This window comes from Urocitellus parryii, chromosome 1, assembly GCF_045843805.1.
Source record: "Urocitellus parryii isolate mUroPar1 chromosome 1, mUroPar1.hap1, whole genome shotgun sequence".
NCBI lineage: Eukaryota > Metazoa > Chordata > Mammalia > Rodentia > Sciuridae > Urocitellus > Urocitellus parryii.
Window position 1 is genome coordinate 256,877,499 of NC_135531.1, and position 21,402 is coordinate 256,898,900.

Sequence of the window (21,402 nt, forward strand, 5' to 3'; positions counted from 1 at the left end):
TGTCAATTAAGTCTAGGTTGTTAATTGTGTTATTGAGTTCTATAGTTTCCTTATTTAACTTTTGTTTGGAAGATCTGTCCAGTGGTGAGAGAGGTGTGTTGAAGTCTCCCATGATTATTGTATGGTGGTCTATTAGACTCTTGAACTTGAGAAGAGTTTGCTTGATGAACACAGCTGCACCATTATTTGGGGCATATATATTTATAATTGTTATGTCTTGTTGGTGTATGGTTCCCTTGAGCAGTATGACGTGTCCTTCTTTATCCTTTTTGATTAACTTTGGCTTGAAATCTATTTTATTAGATATGAGTATGGACACTCCTGCTTGTTTCCGCAGTCCATATGAGTGGTATGATTTTTCCCAACCTTTCACCTTCAGTCTATGAATATCTTTTCCTATCAGATGCGTCTCCTGTAGGCAGCATATTGTTGGGTCTTGTTTTGTGATCCATTCTACTAGCCTGTGTCTCTTGATTGGTGAGTTTAAGCCATTAACATTTAGGGTTATTATTGAGATATGGTTTGTTCTTCTATCCATATTTGTTTATTGATGTTACTAAACCTGATTTGTTATCCTCTTTGACTACTTTCCCCCCTTTACGGTCCTACCTCCCATTGTTGGTTTTCAATGTTATTTTCCATTTCCTCTTCCTGTAATGTTTTGCCAAGGATTTTTTGAAGAGATGGTTTTCTAGCTGCGAATTCTTTTAACTTTTGTTTATCATGGAAGGTTTTAATTTCATCTTCTATCCTGAAGCTTAATTTCGCCGGATACACGATTCTTGGTTGGAACCCATTTTCTTTCAGTGTTTGAAATATGTTATTCCAGGATCTTCTAGCTTTCAGAGTCTGTGTTGAGAGATCAGCTGTTATCCTGATTGGTTTACCCCTAAATGTAATCTGCTTTCTTTCTCTTGCAGCTTTTAAAATTCTCTCCTTATTCTAATGTGTCTAGGTGTGGACCTCTTATGATTTTGCACATTTGGCATCCTGTAGGCTTCTAGGATTTGGGATTCTGTCTCATTCTTCAAGTCTGGGAAGTTTTCTCGTATTATTTCACTGAATAGACTGTTTATTCCTTTGGTATGGAGCTCTGTGCCTTCCTGTATCCTAATGACTCTTAAATTTGGTCTTTTGATATTGTCCCATAATTCTTGGATGTTCTGCTCATGGTTTCTTAGCAGATTTGCTGAGCTGTCTATGTTCTTTCCCAGTTGAAATACTTTGTCTTCATTGTCTGATGTTCTCTCTTCTAAGTGATCTACTCTGCTGGTAGTATTCTCAATTGAGTTTTTAAGTTGGTTTATTGTTTCCTGTATTTCTAGGATTTCTATTTGTTTGTTTTTTATTACCTCTATCTCCCTGTGAAATTGATCTTTTACTTCCTGGATTTGTTTGTCAATGTGATCTTTCATTGTCTGATTTTGCTGTCTCATGTCTTCCTTGAGACTCCAGATCATCTGAAGCATATAAATCCTGATCTCTTTATCTGACATTCCATCTGTTGCAGCTATTACCTCTTCTAAAGTTGAGTTGACCTGCATTGCTTGTGGTCCTTTCTTTCCTTGTCTTTTCATACTGCTCGTGTTTCTTTCTGCTTGGTGCAACCGTTGTGTTTTTGAAATTTACCCCCTATTTATTTATGTTGCTCTTGTATAGTTGGGAAGTCTCCCTTGCAGGGCGGGTAGTGGCTGTGCTCCTCCTCTAATTATGGTGGTCTGTCTACCACGCTGATCGGTCGCAGGTCTGCCCCCCCTGCGGGCAGGGGTGGCGGCTCTGCTCTGCCCCCACTCCAATTGTGGTAACGTAACTACCACGCCCTGGGGTCATTGGTCCTGATCTGGATGTGGGTGGCGGCTCTGCTGAGTCCCCACTCCAATTGGTGTGACGTGTCTACCACGCTGGCAGGCCTCTAGGCCGGTGGGTCGCAGTTCTGCACAGCCCCCACTCCCAATGGGGGTACCTGACTACCTCTCCAACGGGTCGCTGAGCCCCCTCCGGACCCGGGCGGCGACCCTGCTCCACCCCCACTCCAACCAGTGTGACGCGACTGCCTCGGTGTTACGTGTCCACCACGCTGGCAAGCTACCTGGCCTGACTTTCCAGTGGGCTGCAGGTCTGCCTGCCCTGCTTGCTCAGATGTCAGCTCTGCACAGCCCCTACTCCAGATGAGGTTACTTGGCTACCGCGCCGCGGGGTCGCTGGTCCTATTCTAGGCGTGGGCAGCTGCTCTCTTCAGCCCCAGCTGCGTTTGGTGTGTCCTGATACCACGCCGGCGGGTCACTTGGCCTGCTCTGGGTGCAGGTGGAAAGCTCCACTCTACCCCACAGCACCCAGCAGGAGCCTGACTGAGAAGCAGTCACCGATGGTTCCCTAGCCTTGGGCCGAAGCAGTTTCGGTGGCCAGAACCCCGCCTCTCGGATCCTGATACACTCTCCGCTGGGAGCTGGCTCCAGCGAGCGACCCCCACGGATTCCCCAGCCCCAGGCCAAAACTGTTCCGGGAGTCAGAACCCAGTCGCCCCAAGCTCAGCGCACGCTCCACTTGGAGCTGGCCTCCACCGGCAGTCTCGGCAGTTTCCTCAGACCTGGGCCAGGTTAGCCCCGGGAACCAGAATCCAGCTGCTCAGTGCCCGGTGCACGCCTTTCCCGGCACGAGCCTCTAGGAGTATTCTCCACAAGATCCCCAGTCCCGAGCCTGAGCAAGAATTCTGTCTGCTAGACGCCGGCAAGTACCAGCCTGAAATCACCTGTTCCATAGCTGAATGAGCTGAGATCAGTAGAACATGGGGATGATTACATCATCTCTCCGAAATGGCCGCTGCTGTCCTCCTCTGTGGTCCGACCGGTGTCTGGAACCAATCTGGCCCGCTTCTCTCCTCTGCCTCAAAGCCGGAACTCAGCACTCAGCGCTGCCAATGTGACGTGGCGCACTGGGGTGATGCACTCCCTTCGCCGCCATCTTCCCTCCTCAGGACTTGACTTCTGCACCCGCCGCGGGGCCACCTGTGGAGCTGCGTAGCTGCGACCTCGTGGTTAGGAACCGGGCGGGTCCCCTTTTTGGCTATTATATCTCCACTTCAAGTTTTCTGATGACCTAGTAATGATTTGGGATGATGGAGAAAGAAAGTTGGAATAGAAGGAGACCAGAGAAATTTCTGGGAGAGGACGATAATATGATCCATTATAAAGCATTACCTAAAGCTTGTATTTTATTTTTTTCTGCTGAGGATCACACTCTGGCCTTCACACATGCTAGGAACCTAAAACTTTTATTTGATGTATTTTTCCCAAGGAGTTCAGTGGATTTGGGGGGATTTATTTATTTATTTATTTATTTATTTATTTGGCATCAGGAATAAAACCAGGGGTGCTTAACCATTGAGCTACATCCCCAGCCCTTTTCTACTTTTTATTTTGAGACAGGGTCTTGCAGAGTTGCTTAGGGCCTTGCTAAGTTGCTGAGGCTGACTTTGAACTTGCGATTCTCTTGCCTTAGCCTCTTGAGCTGCTGAGATTATAGACTGCCTTATCATGCCCATTGAGTTAAGTGAATTTTATACTAAGAAATATCCTGAAGAATCCTGCTTGTAGGTAATAGGGAAAAAGATTAGAGTTGCCAATGCATCTTACACAGGAGCTTATATACTTGTAAGATTTCTGCTGTCTATTGCATCTATGTTACTAAGGAAAACAAAACTGCACAATTTTTGCATCCAACAAACTCACCAAAACGTTTACTCTTGACCTTCCTTGAGACTTTATAGCATTAGTTTTGCTGTGGTTTTGATGAGGAAGTTACAATGTCATGTGGTTTCCTGATGTTCATGGATGTAATGCAGGATTATGAGCCTCTTAAAAACAGGACTTTTGTTCCAGTCCTAAAACTTTAGTCATTAAAAAATAATTCCACAATCTGGTTATTAACTGATTTTTTGGGGGGTATGTGTGTGTGTGAGGGGGTCCTCATTCTTCACTTTCTTATTTTTCTTATTTTCTTTTCTTTTGGACAAAGTGTCACCCAGTTTGTCAGCACATTGCAGGTGGAACCAAGATGGGTAGTGATTAATACAGCTGAGGTTTTGTAGGATCATCCAGGGAATTAGTTAAAAGCTTATTTGCTTCACAGGAAAGATGCTAAAAGAAAAATAAAAGAAAACAAAAGAATCTGTATTTTATAGACCCATTGATATAATATTTAGAAGTGGAAATAAAATATGGAACATTTTTGGAGAAACCAGTTTTTATCTTTGCTAAATATCCTGTTACCAAATTAGACCCAATTCTGTTTAAGGAGAAGTTAAAAAATGGATTAGGGACAAAAGAATGACTTAAAATTATCAACTCTCTTCATTTTAATTTTTAATGTAATGACATGCTACTATGCTAATCTAGTGAAAAGCCATCCCAGAACTACAACTGTGTTCCAGAGAGAACATCAATAAATTTGAAAATTTAACTTTATAAAGTAGCGTCTGGTGTTTACCACTTCGATTTCCCTTTCATCCCCTGGAACTCTTCCTTATCCATATTTCCATGACTTTCATTTTCTTACTTTCTAGTTTCTCCTTTTTAGGGAGAAAACTTACATCTTATTATTTATTTATTTATTTTTATATCTTCACTGCCCAGTACTGCTACTACTAAATGAGAGATGCTCATTTAATGCTCTTAAATTTACCTACATTCTAATGTAATGATTAATTTTGCTTTTTTTTTTCATTTGATGAAAAGGAAATACCTATTAAAATCCAAGGTATCCTTACAACATTATTAGGAAATAAAGCAAAGGCAGTGAAGAAAAGCCAATCACAGGACGTTTTCCACTGTAACCATCGATGTTTATCCAAAGCTGTGTTTATAGATATAAGTGACTCACATCATCAATATGAATGAAAAGTTTATTTGCTGAGGTTTCTAAATTGTCGTGAAGTTAGGTGATCCAAGAGTGCTAAAAGCTTCACCATTGGTGAAGGGAACCAGATGTGGTGGTATACTCGGTATGTTTGAAGAAAACTTAAGTGGACGTCCATTTTCACCTTGAACTAAAGTTATAACAGCTCTAAAGCAGGAATTCCAAAATACATTCCAGTATTACAAAGTCCATTTAATCAACAATCACAGGGGCACCTTTCTGTTTACCTAGAGTTACCTTTTCTTCTCTTTATTATAATTCAGGGATGTAAGAATTCCCTTGAAGACTTTTAATTTACACACAGTCTGCTCATGTATCTGAAATGTCTCCTAAAATGTCAAAAATTGGGCTTGAAATCAATATCTCACTTGGTTTTACCAACAAGTTAGAAGAGGTTGAGTTATGAAAGAAAAATCAAAAAGGCAAGTGGAATCCTGAGGGAAATAAACAATAGAATTACAAAGAGAAGCACTAAGGTGGAGTTAGCAATAAAGTCAGGGAAACATCTCGAGAGACAAGAAGACAAACCTGATGAACAGAGAGCTCCTGAGGCAGATTTGGCCTTTGGGAAGAAGGACGTGGAAGACTCCTGCGGGTGACAATATGCCAGGTAGTGAGACTGTCAGGGCAATGGCTCAGAGCATGCACAGAAGTCCCAGAGAGCCAGTAATTAGAGGACATGCAAGGACCCCAAGTGGGACTGTTTTTAAACCTGGATTCCAAGGACACTGGTGTGTTTACTAGGAATTCCAAAGGGCTTTATCAGCAAGAATGGCATTGAGAAAGAATAAGTTCACTTAGCATCTACTTGGGAAGAAAGTGGACATTAGTAATGAACACAAAATCATGAGCAAAGAAACTAGTGATTCATAGGGAAGATTTGTTAATTATTATTATTTTTTGATCAGGAGAAGTCATAAGAGATTTTTGATGGGTCTGACCTAAGGCTGTGTGGAAGGAAGTGTCAAGAGATGAGGCTGCATTGAGAGCAGGGGCCAGACTCTGAAGGGGCTCATACACCTCACTAAAGAACTGAGACCTATGGAGGCCCTGGGTTCCACCCCTACTTCTGCAAATGAATGAATGAATGGATAAATATTAAAATAAAAAAATAAAATAAATGAAAGAAAAAGGGATTAGATTTCTCATTCAGAAAGTACCAGAACTTGGTGGAGACCAGTGGTGGGTAGTCAGGCAATAAAGGGTGCCTGCATAACTACCTATCTAGTGACCAGGATAGGGATAGGGATCTGAGAGCTGGTGGGCAAAGAAGACCAAGAACTGGGGTTTGGAGTTCTGAGTGCTTTGCTTTTACACTTGGACTTTATTTTCCTCATTTCCAGGACCCAGTCCCTTGTACCTCCCCTCACCCCGTGTCATGTCACCATCTGTTTGTGCTGCCTCAGCTCCATACAATGCTCCCCTGTAACTTCTGTGAACCTGCTGCACTGTTTCTCACCTCGGGGCCTTTGTCTGGGCTATGCTTTCTGCCTGGTACGCTGTTCCTCCTACTTGTCACCTGCCTGCTGTCCTTCCTCCCTTCAGGTCCCAGCTTCAAGGTAACCTCCCCAGACAGGCCTTCTCTCCATCTGACTGATGAGTGTCACAGTAGTTAGGAGCACAGTCTCTGGGCCCGGCTGCCTTTGTTAAGAGTCCCAGGGCTGCCCTTTGGTGTACAAGGTGGAAATGGTTGTGCAGGCTGGTCTTGGCCAAGTTCTTCAAACTCAGGGTCTGCTTTGCAATTTGTAAAATAGGGAGAACAGTACAGGTGAGGGGAGTGAATAATTGGACAGCCTTAGAACAGTGACTGGCATATGGAGCACGATGAGCATTTTAGGTACCATTGTTTTTATTGGTTATGTGTTAATCACTTGCTCACAGCCCAGGCAGACTCTCTTCACCCCGTTATCATAAAAATGAAGTAATAGAAATAATGTCACTTTCTGGACAACAATAATGCTCCTACTTGTGCCTTGTATATATCTGTAAGTGTGTCTTAGACATGACAGGTCTCCCAGGAACCATCTGGCTTCCTGACTCCACAGTCATGGTGACACCATGAGCACTCTTCTGGCCATCTGTCCTTCTGATTGGGAATGTCCTCTCTTCCTTATCCGTGAGGGCTAGCATGACATTTCTTTGACTATTATTAATAAGACCATCAAGACATTTGTTAAAAATAATGTATTTATCTCTTATAGGATTAAAGGTTATTTTTTTACCGTTGTTATTAAGATTTTTAGTATTATCTGTTTTTTGCAACTGGAAGGTTTTCTTTTGAAACCAAATAGATATTTAGATTTTGATAAAGTCATTAAACTCTTAATTTTGTAACTTTTCAGGTAAATCATTCCAAGATTCTCCTGTTCAAAAAAACATGAGGTGAGAAAAGTATAGCCATAATCTTATTTTCACTTTCACTTTCTTGCTTCCTAGGTGAGGTCTTGTTATTGAATTCAATCAATATTTGATTAAAAAGAAACCATCCCATGGTCTTCCCAGTGACTTGCTGGCAAACCAGGCAGACACCGCTGTGCTGAGCCTGCCTGGCACTCTGGGTCTGCGTGGAGATGGAAAGCTGTGTAACTCTGGTGCAGGACTGGTCTAGACACCAATTTTTGTATATGCTCAGAAATCGCTCCTTAGTGCTCCACACTGCAGTCTGGTCTTTCTTGGGAGTGAAGCCAAATATGCCAGAAGTTTTGAGCCTAGTCTCTTGGCCAGACACCCCTTATTAGGATTCTTCTTATTCATTTTTTATTTTGTTGCCTGTGTGTGTGTGTGTGGGGGGGGTGTATGTGTGTGTGTATGTTTTGATCTCAAGTAAAAAAAAAAAAATCATTTCCCAGACCAATGTCATAATATCAGGAAGCATTTCCACTATGTTTTCTTCTAGTTGTTTTATAGTGTCAGGTCTTACATTGAAGTCCATTTTGAGTCAGTGTTGTATTTGGTGTAAGTTAAAGGTTCAATTTTACTCTTCTCGGCTCCTTTTAGTTGACCATGGATGTGTTAGTTGACTTCTGGGCTCTCTATTCTGTTCCATTGGTCTATATGTCTATATTTATGTCAATACCATACTGTTTTGGTCTCTATAGCTTTGTAATATATTTGGAGTCAGTTAATGTGGTGCTGCCAGCTTTGGTGTTGCTTAAAATTGCTTTGGCTATTCAGGGCCTTTTGTGGTTTCAAGTGAATTTTTGAATTGTTTTTTTCCTACTCTTAAGAATGTAATTAGGATTTTGATAGGGATTGCACCACATCTATAAATCTTTTGGGGATCGTATGGACAAATTAATTCATCCAACCCATAAATGTAGGGCGTAGTCTCATTTATCTATGTCTTCTTTAATTCCCTTCATCAATATTTGTAATTTTTAGTTCATAAGTCTTTTACCTCTTTTGTTAATTTGATTCCTAAGGATCATATTTTCTTTGCTGTTGCTTTAAATTGGATTGTTTTCTTAATTTCCTTTTGGATAGTTTATTTTTTGTGAAATTTTTTTAGTCTTTTGGCAGCTTTTAATATCTTCCCCAGGGAAGCAATCATTCATCCTCCATATCTTCTCTATGGTGCCAGTCTTGGATTTCAGGTCAATTGGTTGTCCTGCAACTTTGCTTTCTGATGAATTTTTAAAAAGTTTAATTTTTTTGTTGTTGTTTGTATTACAGATTATCTAACATTTCTGTGTATAAGGATGGGAGCAAGGCTTGTTCTAGTTTTCTACTATGGGGAAATGTAATTAAAAACAAAATCTTCCCCAATCCCTGAAATCCTTTCTACAAAGGTAGTAGAGAAAGAAAATGCTTTTAATATTAAAAATGATTAAACCAGAATGAAACGTGCATCACAGGCAATCTGTTAAGAGTGCAAAGACAAAGAAATCGTATTCCTTTCTTAAGTCAAGCAAAAACAACCCTTTGTATACTTGCTTTCAAGAGGAATGGGTAACTAGTTCTCAAGTAAGAGGACATGACAACACCATTTGTTACACATGATTCATACTAACTACCCGGTAATTGTGATAATTACCTGTGAGCTAATTGTCTTTATGTGGAAGAAAAATAAATTTGTCACCTCTTTGTGGCAAGAGGTAATTTTGCAATTTGAAGATAGGTCACTGTAGAAGTTGGCTCCTGCCATTCCCCCCAAAGCCAGGAGCTGGTGATATCTCCCTTAAAGTTTATATTTTAAGGAGGTGGTTCCAGGTTTTTGAGAAAGACATTCCTGAGTCGTAAGGCTGACAAAAAGCCTATCTAATCTAAAAATCAGAGAGATATTCTGAGAAAAAGAAAAGGAGGGAAATATCTGTTTTCAACAGGGAGAGTGAAACTTCTGATTTTTGATTTATATTTGTCCGTACACTATCTCCCAATCAGAAGCTGAAGTCTCTGGGCTAATTTGAATGTGAAATTGTTTTGCAGTGATTTCCAGGGAAATTTTCATATCTATTTTCTCTTGGGATTTCAGACCTTTAAGGGAGTTTAGAATTGTGAAGCCCATAACCCATAGTTTACTGTACAGCCAGTGTGTGAAAAAGAGCTCAATTTCTATAGTATGGTCCTCCTTGCTCTTGGTTCCTCTGTGTTGTGAAGCCAGAAAGGATAGAGATCATAAATTACAGCCAATGCAAGATAATGCTCACCCTGTGCTAGGTACTGTTTTAAGCATCTTTTATTTATATTGATTTACCTAATTCCCAAACAACTCTAAATAAGGAAACTGATGAAGGCCATGTAGCTAATAATGGCGAGGCTGGGATCCTAACTTCAGGATCGGTGTCCCCACTACTGAGCTCCATGCACTCCTAAAAGCGTCCTGATAATGCAGCAAACCCCTGCCCATCACTCCTGCTCACATCCCTATATACACTGACCCAGTGCATTGTTCTCCTGCCAGTTCCTTGAACTCATCCACCTCTGCCAACTCAGGGCTGTTCCACTTGTCTTGTAGTCACTCTGGAAGGCTGGGGTGTGCTTCCTTCTCTTTCTTGCTTTGAATGCCATCTCTTCCTTGTGGCCTCTTTGATGCTCCTCAGTCTAAAAGAGATCACCTTTTTGGATTTTCAGAGCACAGTGTGGTGTTTGTCCTTCTTGACGTTATCACTGTGTACAGCATTTCTGATTGCCTGTCGATATCCATCATATCCACTAAACTGCAAGGTTTATATGAATAGGTTATGGTTTGGATGAGGTGTCCCCCCCAGAGCTCCTGTGTTCATGCAGGAATGTTTGGAAATGAGATTATTGGATTTTGAGAGCTGTAACTTGATCAATCCATCCTCATTTGACTCGACTAACAGGGTGGTAACTGGAGGAGAAGAGCGCTGGAAGGTTTCATCTTCCATTTTCCCTTACCCCTCCCACCCCCCTCTCCTTCCTGGTGCCTTGAAGGAGCAGCACTCCTCCACCATGCCCTTCTGCCATAATGTGCTGCCTCACTTTGGCCCCAGAATAATGGAGTTGGCCATCAATGGACAGAGGCCCACAAAACTGTGGTCCCTAAGAAAACTTCTTTCTCTAGGTTGTTCTTGTTGAGTATTTTAGTCACAGAAAACAAACAAAAAACAAAACAAAAACAAAAAAACAAACAAAATAAAACAAAAGCCTGACAGAATAGAAACCATGTTTCCCCCTAAACGTCTAAACCTCTGCATTCCTAGTGTCTAGCAAGATTTTCGAGGCACATAGTGGCCACTCAATCAACCCTTGTTGAAAAAGTAAAATATGTGTACAAAGAAGACATCCTAGGGAACTGGAACAGAGAAGAGATGAAACAAGAGCACAATGCAAGTAAAATCACAGAACTTCTGAGTCTGTTCTAGGCAACCTTCTCATTTTCTAGAGAAGTAAACTATAACCCAAGCAGATCAAGGTCACACAGCTAGTGTGACAAAATACAGACGACTATCTGCAGTTTTTAACTATGTTCTTTTCACTTGTATTTAAAAACATGTCAGACTGTTTCTTGAATTTATGGGAAAAAAATCTATCCACTTATATGCCTATATTTACACTTTAAAATAATATATTAACTATAAGATAGAAAATTTGTTTGGTTTTTAGTGTTACATTTGCATATAACATGGTCTTATACAGATAGATAGGTTCTGTATCCCAATTTTTATTTTTATTTTTTTTTGCCTAGAATTTTAAATTTAAATTGTGTCCCTTACTTAATTCTGGCTTTGGTTATTATAATAATGTAGATCTATTCATTGGATGTTTGTATATCTGAAAGTAAAATCTGATAAATTGTAGACAGAATTTCTAAATGATGTGAGGCAAACTAAATTTAGGAGAGAAAAGGAAGTCTGAGCCATCAGAAGTCATATCAAGAGGATAAGTTTTTTTTTTTATTAAGTTAATTACATATGCCTAATACTGAAAATTTAACACAAAAATCTAATGCTAAGATATTATCATTTAATTAAAATACATTTAAAACAGCCAACATAATTATAAGTTTATCAGAAATCTTGAGTTCTGCAGTTACCTCGAGCTCATGGAACCTCTGACAGGTTGGGTAATGTATGATGATAATAAGAACACACCTTATTGGAAGCTTGCTGTGGGCACTGGGCCAAGCACTTCACCTAATAGTTCTTTTAATTCTCACAGCAGTTCTATAGGGCAAGCACTATTCCTCTTTTTTTTTTAATGACTATAGTGATATTTTTATTTATTTATTTTTACTTAAAAAAATTTGTTATATATGACAATAGGATGCATTACAATTCATATTACACATATAGAGCACATTTTTCATATTTCTGGTTGTATACAAGTAGAGTCACATCCTTTGTGTCTTCATACACATACTAAGGGTAATGAAGACCATCGCATTCCACTGTCTTTTCTACCCCTGTGCCCCCTCTCTTCCCCTCCCTCCCCTTTGCCCTATCTAGAATTTATTTAATCCTCACCACCCCCCAGCATATTATGAATCAGCATCCTTAAATCAGAGAAATTTTTCACCATTTGGTTTTTTTGTGATTGGCTAATTTCACTTAGCATTATATTCTCCAGCTCTATCCATTTACCTGTGAATACCATGATTTTATTCTATAATGCTGAATAATATTCCATTGTGTATATGTACCACATTTTTTTTATCCATTCATCTGCTGAAGGGCATCTAGGTTGGTTCCACAGTTTAGCTATTGTGAATTATGCTGCTATAAACATTGATATGGCTGTGTCCCTGTAGTACGCTGTTTTTAAGTCCTTGGGGTATAGACTGAGGAGTGGGATAGCTGGGGCAAATGGTGGTTCCATTACAAGTTTTCCAATGATTCTCCATACTGCTTTCTATATTGGCTGCACCAATTTGCAGTCCCACCAGCAATGTATGAATGTGCCTTTTCCCCCACATCCTCGCCAACACTTGTTGTTGTTTGTATTCTTAATAGCTGTCATTCTGATTGGAGTGAGATGAAATCATAGAGTAGTTTTGATTTGCATTTCTGTAGTTGCTAGAGATGTTGAACATTTTTAATGTATTTTCTGATTAATTGTATATCGTCTTCTGAGAAGGGTCTGTTCAGTTCCTTGGCCCATTTATTGATTGGGTTATTTGTTTTTTTTGGTGTGACTTTTTTTATTTCTTTATGTATCCTAGAGATTAGTGTTCTAGCTGACGTGTGTGTGGTTAAGAATTTGTTCCCAATTAGTAGGTTTTCTATTCACCTCATTGATTGTTTCTTTTGCTGAGAAGCAGCTTTTTAGTTTGAATCCATCCCATTTATTGATTCTTGATATTAATTCTTGTGCTATAGGAGTCTTATTTAGGAAGTTGGGACCTAACATGACATGATGGATATTTGGGTCTACTTTTTCTTCTAATAGATGCATTGTCTCTGTTTTAATTCCTAGGTCCTTGATCCACTTTGAATTTTGAGTTTTGTGCATGGTGAGAGGGGGGGTTTAATTTCATTTTGTTGCATATGAATTTCCAATTTTCCCAGCACCATTTGTTGAAGAGGCTATCTTTTCTCCAATGCATGTTCTTGGCACCTTTGTCAAATATAAGATAACTATAATTTTGTGGGTTAGTCTCTGTGTCCTCTATTCTGTACTATTGGTCTACCAGTCTGTTTTGGTGCCAATATTATGCTGTTTTTGTTACTATTGCTCTGTAGTATAGTTTGAGGTCTGGTATAGCGATGCCACCCACTTCACTCTCCTTGCTAAGGATTGCTTTAGCTATTCTGGGTCTCTTATTTTTCTAGATGAATTTCATGACTGCTTTTTTATTTCTATGAGGAATGTCACTGGGATTTTGATTAGAATTGGATTAAATCTGTATAGTGTTTTTGGTAGGATGGTCATTTTGACAATATTAATTCTGCCTATCCAAGAACAAGGGAGATCTTTCCATCTTCTAAGGTCTTCTTTAATTTCTTTCTTTAGCGTTCTGTAGTTTTTGTTGTATAGGTCTTTCAACTCTTTCATTAGGTTGATTGACAAATATTTTATTTTATTTTTTGAGGCTGTTATAAATGGGGTAGTTTTCCTTGTTTCCCTTTCAGAGGATTTGTCCCTGATATACAGAAATGCCTTTGATTTATGGGTTTGATTTTGTACACTGCTACTCTGCTGAATTCATTTACTAGTTCTAGAAGTTTTCTGGTGGAGTTTTTTTGGATCTTCTAGGTATAGAATCATCATCAGCAAATAGTGCTAATTTCAGTTCTTCTTTACCTATCTATATCCTTTTAATTTCTTTCATCTGTCTGATTGCTCTGGCCAGTGTTTTAAGAACTATGTTAAATAGAAATGGTGAAAGAGGGCATCCCTGTCTCATTCCAGATTTTAGAGGGAATGCTTTCAATTTTTCTATATTTAGAATGATGTTGGCCTGGGGCTTAGCATATATGGCTTTTATGATGTTGAGATATGTTCCTATATCTTTTTCAGGGGCATGGGGGCAGCAAGACCGGTAACATAATCTAGATAAAATTCCACAAGACATTTTGTTTTCACTGTATTGATTTTACAGTTGTCTCTTCTTGCTTCTCCCCTATGTAGTTAAAAATGGTATGGGATTTAAATTTTAATAATGTAATGCAAGTGAAAGGTATTTAGTAAATATCAGTGGGTGAATAATATTGATATGACAAAATCATGGTGGTGGTATCCTAAGTGATCCGTTTGGAGAACACTGAACTAGATAAATTTATTCAACAACAAAACCTGAAATTTCTCTAAAAGATCTGACCGTCGTAATCAGGAAGTGTCCATGGTGGTAGGATGTAGGTTGTGTTTTGTGGGATCAGGCTCCATGAAATTGAACTACATCACATTTTAGTTATTGCCTCTGTCTCCTCAGGACAGGGACATCTTCTAGGACAGGGACATCTCCTGTTTTTTTTTTTTAATTTTCCTAGAGTGCCTGCTACTTGTTGGTGCCCAGAAACATTGAATGAATGAAAAACGCACAAATATATTTAACAAGGTTACTTCTCGTGGATCCTATGAAGTTACAGTTTGATCCTATGAAGTTATATTTTATAATATGCCAAAAGTCTGAAACATCTGCCATTATAGTAGGTACTTACCTACTATCATTTAACATGTAGTTTCCTTCACAAAATGAATTTCCTTAACTAAAATGAGTGTATATCAATAATGTTACAGCTGTCACTATGACTGGAATACTCTTACACAGAGAAGTATTTGACTTAGAATCACAGGGCTTTGGAACTTTAGGAATGTTAGATTTTGTTGAGTTTCACTAAACTTATTAGTCTACAGCAATAAAATTTATGTCCAAGGTCATACAGTTTATTATTGAAAGAGGTACAGCTCATAATAGTTTGTGTAGACTGTTTCAAAGTGTGAGCAACTGTATGCATTCTAGTTCTAACTCTTAGAAGCTGACTTTGCTATGATTTAGCCCTTCATAGCTTTTGCTTTCTAAAAAGGAAATGAGATATTCTAATGTTGACTTCAGAGGCTTATTATGGGGACCAAATAAGATAATGAAAGTGCTTAGTGTGGCCTATGAGAAGCATTCAATTAATAGAAGCCTGTAGCAGCAACAACTAATACCAGTAGAAGTAGCATGAGGATAGCAGGTTTGGTAATGACAGAAATGGGGGTGTATACAGTCTTGTTGAAGTCTGTCTATGTCAATCATCAAGTTACGAATAAGGGGAGGACTTCGAAAAGGAAACATCAAGTAGGTGAGATCTGAATGAAAAGTACAAAAGAAAAGTAGAAATCACCCAAGGGACAGAGTAGAGAAGGGTTTCCCAGCCTAGAGATTAATATCTGCCCAGGTGTAAATGGAAGGGCCCTGTTTCCTGTGGAACGAGGTGCGTCTGCAGAAAATGTGGGAGATCTGACTGTAAGTTGGATGGAAGTGGAATCGTGATGGGATTCCTATTCCAGGTTAAGTACATTGGAGTTTTCCTTAAAATTATGGTGAGGCATGAAGATATTTAAAGCAGATTTGACTGGATTTGAGTTTTGAAAAGAAAATTCTGGTGGACAGATCAGATGAACTTGTTTGGAGAAGTGGTATCTGTTAAGAGAGAAAGTGATTACTCACCTTTAAGTGCATGGTCCTATCTGGTTGACTCTGACATCAATTATGATATTTTGATATTTCTATGTGAGAGATTGTACTCTTGATGCAGCCTTCTGGAGAAAGAGACAGGGCTTACAGAGTCTCATTAAAATGGAGACAACCACAAACCACTGTAATCTGCTAATGGGAGTAACTCAGAGGCACAAATACTGCAGCAGCTTGTGACCACAGTCCATGGATTTTACTGTTTTCATGGAGTTCAATCAGTTCATTAAAACTGTTCCTTTGGAGAAGACATGAAGCCTCAATTTCCTTGTGCCATGTGTTGCTTCATCTTAACTGAATAGAAATGTGAATATGCAATAAGGAAAAAGATTTTTTAAGGAATCAAGAAAACGTAAACATTACCATCAATAAAATGTATATGTATACTTAATTTAATAACATGTCTTTTATACCAGAAGGACAGAAAAGTCTTCCAGGATCACTTTTCTTATAGTTGATACAGTTAAGCAGTATTTACGGAATGGTAGTAACAAAATAGAAAATCTAAAATTCAAGTCTTTGAGCAACCCCCATCTGGCATTAAAAAAAGGAACCAAAAGCTGAAAGTGGAACTCAGGGTCAGTTATTCATTGAGACATTTGAATTTAGATGCTTGTTTTTCTGCAGGCAGTAGTTTGTTTTCTGGTAACTGCTCAAAAACAAGTCATAGAATCAAAGAAAACTCTAGCTGGAGAACACTTGGGGATATTTTGCCTGATGTTAATCTGACAACATCATTGCCGATATTTTTGACCTTTAACCCCACAGAGAATTGATGCAACCATGGAAACTGATAGTTGACATTATAGCAGTGAGAGTCGCGAAATTACAGATGGCTTTTTTGACAATCTCTCTTTCGAGCCACTTTTTAATGGCATGTATTTGCATGATTTTAGATGTGTGCTTCACAGCACCATTGTGAATCCAGGCTAAGAACTAATCTCTGTGTTCAACAAATAGTCCGTGGTATTTGTCACAGGCCTTGCTCAGTGTGTGAGCAATGATCTAGTTGGAGTGACTAACCGAGCAGTGACTCTTGAGGAGGCTGCATAATACTTAGAGCACATTAAATAGACAGCGCCAGATTTTCTTTTCTTTTCCCTCTCAAAATATGTTTTGTTCCACACACCTGTCAAAGGATATCTCGGAGAATTCTGGCAGAAGGAATAAGATGGTACCTCTCATAAAAGCCTTTGGAAAAATTTGAAGTGATAAGTTTTAAAAATATCACATCCAGTCCTTTTTTTTTTAAGATATGAAAAGAAGCAGACACAAAAGGTTCCAGCTCCTCTCTGTTGTTCATGATTCATTTTTCCCCAGTTGTGATTAAAGGAGGCTCACATTCCAAAAACAAGGGATAGGGAGGACAGGGATGATAGGTAGAGAAGAACTTTTAAGAAAAATGGATAGAAATTAACCTGTAATCTTTGACAGAATTGCAAATACCAAATGATTTTTATTTTTACCAAGAGAAAAATCTCCCTTCCAGAACCCTAAATGAGGCAGAAATAGAACTTCAAATGAAAGTTCTTAAGACTTACCATAGATGTCGTCCTAAGTTGTCATATGAATTCCAACTGATAAGAAATGAGTTACGTATTTTGTTTTTATACCTGTCTCATAGATAATTAATTATAGTGCTTAATAAAGACCAGAGAATTTCTCACCTACATTTAAAAGTTCAGTTCAATATTTAGTACTAATATGCATATAAACAAAGCAAAAACATTTCTTATGTTCATGATATTGAAAAACTTGGAGGTGAATAGATGAGATGTATTCAGTGTCTCTGAGCGGCACTAATACATTGCATCTGTCTTTGCTGCCCTGATTTTAAACGAGTCTAGTTATACAGCAAAGGGGGAAAGGAGAACCAACACAAAACCCTCTTGCAGTTGGCGGCTGGGCTCCCCCTAATTCATGAGGATCACCTACCAGGTACAGGATGCTGGGAGTGAGAGGGGCTCTGATCCTGGGAGATGCTGGAGTGGGCTCACTGCAAGCTCCCAAGACAGAAGGATGAGCTGCCTCAAACAAACTTGGTACCCCTTCCCACATTCACTCACCAAATGATTCAGTCCATCTTTTCTGCAGAAAGCAAGGGGGAGAGAAAGGAAATGCATATCAGTTGAATCTCCTTCCCTGAAGGGAAGAATCTGAACTGGGGAGACTTAGCCCTCCCCAGCATGTATCCAAAGACCCAGATGAAACTTTCAAATGTAGAGCAATGATTTTGTAGGCCTTTTGTAACAGTCGGCTCTTTTATACCTAAATTTTTATTTCTTTCTCTTAGAGATACCTACAGGTTAAAATCTACACGGAAGGGGACATGCTGATTTTCCCCAATATTAGAGTATGCATATCTTGTTTACTCATTTATTCACTTGCTCATCTAACAAATCTTAATTAAACACCAAGAACACTGCAGGCACTCTGAGGCAGTGGAGATGAGAGGGTGGGGAGTTGGATGCCCATTTATCTTCACATAACTTAAACTTAGTAAAGTAGACATTTAAATGGGTGGCATGCTTTGCTGGGGCTGGAGTCTCAGGAATAGCTGCTGACACAGAGTGACATTCAGCAAGAGGCCTGGAATAAGCTGATCTGATGAATATGAGTGAGGGGAGGAGTGTGGAGGAGCCTAGGGGGGGAACTTGGGGCAAAGTGTCAGCAGAAGGATAGTTGGAGGAGCCAGAGATTTCGTGGCTGAAATTTTGCATTCTCTATTTTAATTCATTTGTGGTTCACTTGGAACAAATCTTTAAATTTATATAAATCTCTGAGAAAGAATCCCATTTCTATATTTGCATTATTTAAAAGCCCGATTTACAAAACACTCATTCTTTGTGTTACTGGCTTTAATGCTTATTAGCAGTCATTTTATTCTTTTTTGGTTTTGTTTTCTTTATCTGTACTTTGCTTGACATAGTTTGTCAAGCAAAATTTGACCTCTAAGAAGGTTTACATGAGATAGGCAAGGGCATTCCAAATGATTTTCTCTTATAATAATGATAATAATAAATTTATTTATTATTGTAGATAATAATAGTAATAATAATAATAATAATACAACGAGTAGTCTCCTCCTCTTGGTCTTGTTCCCTATAAGTTCTCCTACTCCATATGTTACTTTTCCATATGCAGACTCTTGTCTTTCTTTAGAATTTCTCTTGTGTCTTTATTGATTGATTCTATTTTTCATGATATTTTCTTAAGAAAGAGAATACTCTGCCTGTTGGCTCTCAGTTCCATGTCCTCTCTTATCACACAAGTCTGAGAGGACTCTCTGGGAATCTTCTAAATCGTGGGATCTATGTCCTGCTCTGTTGGGTCTACTGTTGTTCTAAATATGGATTTCAAACCTTGGCTATATTTCTTTACAATCTTTTGTTAATCTATTCTGCTCTTAAAAAAAATGTGTCTCTGGGCTGGGGATGTGGCTCAAGCGGTAGCGCGCTCGCCTGGCATGTGTGCGGCCCGGGTTCGATCCTCAGCACCACATACCAACAAAGATGTTGTGTCCGCCGAGAACTAAAAAAAATTAATAAATATTAAAAATTATCTCTATCTCTCTCTCTCCTCTCTCACTCTCTCTTTTAAAAAAAAATGTGTCTCTGTTTTAATACTCTATTAAGTCCACTCATTTGATGGGCAGAAAAATGTATAGTGGCTAAAAATACAGTCTGTGGATCCAGGCTGCAGGGACTGCACTAGGACTCTACCTTTGTTGTTCTGTGTTATTTGTGTAACCAACCTGTGCCTCAGATACCTCATCTGTCAAACAAGGACAATAATATGCATGTCTTATAGAGCTGTGTGAAGAATAGTCAATTCATATAAAGCATTTAGAATATTAAGTAGTTAATAACTTAATTTATAATTACTCTACATTCTGTGTTTTACTAAATTATTCAGAATAATTTCATCTAAATAATTGTTACATGCATCAATATATCTGCGTTTTGTTTCCCAATCTTTTTTTTTTTTTTTTTGCTGGGGGTGGTACTCGGGATTGAACTCAGGAGCACTCAACCACTAAGCCACATCCCCCAGCCCTATTTTGTATTTTATTTAGAGACAGGGTCTCACTGAGTTGCTTAGTGCCTCACTTTTGCTGAGCCTGGCTTTGAACTTTGGATCCTCCTGTCTCAGCCTCCTGAGCCACTGGGATTACAGCCTTGTTTCCCAATCTTTTGAGGCAGCAAGTTCTATTCAATCTTAGTTCCCCCTAATCCTTAATTCTTTCCATAATTCATTTGGGTGTTCTTAAATGTATCTTCTCAGTTATTAAACGGATGGATGAGTTGGTGTGTATTTCTTCCAGTCAGCTTTCTTGTGGGTTGCAGTATTTATGTGTGGTTGACTCATCTGAGGACAGAGCCCTCTGTTCTGGGCATTTTAAATATGGTGGAGCTAACTGGAGAGAAAAAAAAAAGTAAAAAGAAAAAAAAAAGTGGGAAGGGATCTCATGAAACAGACCAAAGACCAGTAGAACAGAGAAAGGGGACTAGGGAAGGGAGGAGGGAAAAGAAAGAGGAAATACTGGGAAAAAATAATCAAATTATATCGTTATGTCATGTGCACATACAAGTATTTAACAACGAATCCCACCATTATGTATAATTATAAAGCACCAATATAAAAAATATGGTGGCGCTGAAGGTTGGCCTATTGAAGAGGCATTTATTATTCTTTCTTTTCAAGGAAGAGGGAATTACAGTCGATAGCTGGCATTGTTTTCACAGTTCTTCCAGCTTCAGTTCCTAACACTTAGTCCTGTACACACTTCCTCCTTAGCCCTTCCCAATGTCTTCACTCCAGCCATCCTGCACCAACAGGGAACTGATTGTCTTGGGGAGAGAGAAATTAATGGTGCATGTAATAAATTTAGTATTCATAAATTTAGTATTCATAAAGTAGCACAACTTCTTACCTTCTTTTTGATAAAGGTTGTATCTGTGAACAGGTTGTGGTAGTGGGTGAAGATGGAAATCCTCAAGTCTCATGGTTTGCATCTTTTTATCCACCTGAAAAGGAAGTAGGAGATTGTGGTTGAGAAATCACTGTTTGAACTCACACAGACCCGGTTCAAATTCCAGCTGGTAGCTGGGTAGCCCAGGTCAAATCAGCTCATCTCTTTGAACTGGAGTTTTTTCATCAGTAATAAATGGACATAATGAAAGTGCTCCAGGTTCATGTGAAGTTTTAGAGAATTCAAGAAATGGCAGTTATGATTAATTTGGAAACATCCTTCCATTAACTCACCCCCCAACCCCCATCACCATTTGTATAGAAAGCTGAAATGATGGACAGGTGCCTACAGGGCTGTCAATGGTAGGGTGATAGCAAACAGGGTGGCAGGGGGCTCAGGGCTGATGCAGTCAGCTGACTTGGAGACTGAGGCATATGAATCACCCAATAGCCCAATTCTCCAAATTCCAGAAACAATTGAGAAATGTCTCTGCAACACGGCCTATCTCATGTATGCAGAACTTGATGGTCCTCTTTCCTGTCCCCTGCTCTGGTGTTGATGCAATGACTGCTCTGGGCAAGCTACATTCTCATTATTCCTAAGACTAGCACTTTCTGGACATTAGCCACCTCCCTGAATGAAGGGACCCAAGGGGTTCAGGCTTCCATCTCTTTAGGACCCTTGATGTGGAGACCTTTTCTTCTTCCTGTTGGATCTCTTCACCAATCTCAAAGCCCTGTTTCTCTTTTTGGAAGACAGAACTTGCTTGTTTCTATTGGTGCTCAGCACCCATAACATTTCAAATCTAATTTGTTTTTCTAGACCTGTGACCTTTCCTCCTTCTTCTTGTTTTAAACTTTAATACACATTCCCCAATGCTTTGCATGCATTATAGGAGAGACAGTATCCTCAAAATAACCCTAGAGACAGAAGCTAA

General features: G+C 39.3%; 1 protein-coding gene across 1 annotated transcript in view; it reads left to right on the forward strand.

Annotated features, from left to right (window-relative positions):
* Positions 1 to 21,402, forward strand: part of Pth2r (parathyroid hormone 2 receptor) — a 106,928-nt gene that overhangs the window by 65,203 nt on the left and 20,323 nt on the right. The gene's annotated exons all lie outside the window — the stretch shown is intronic.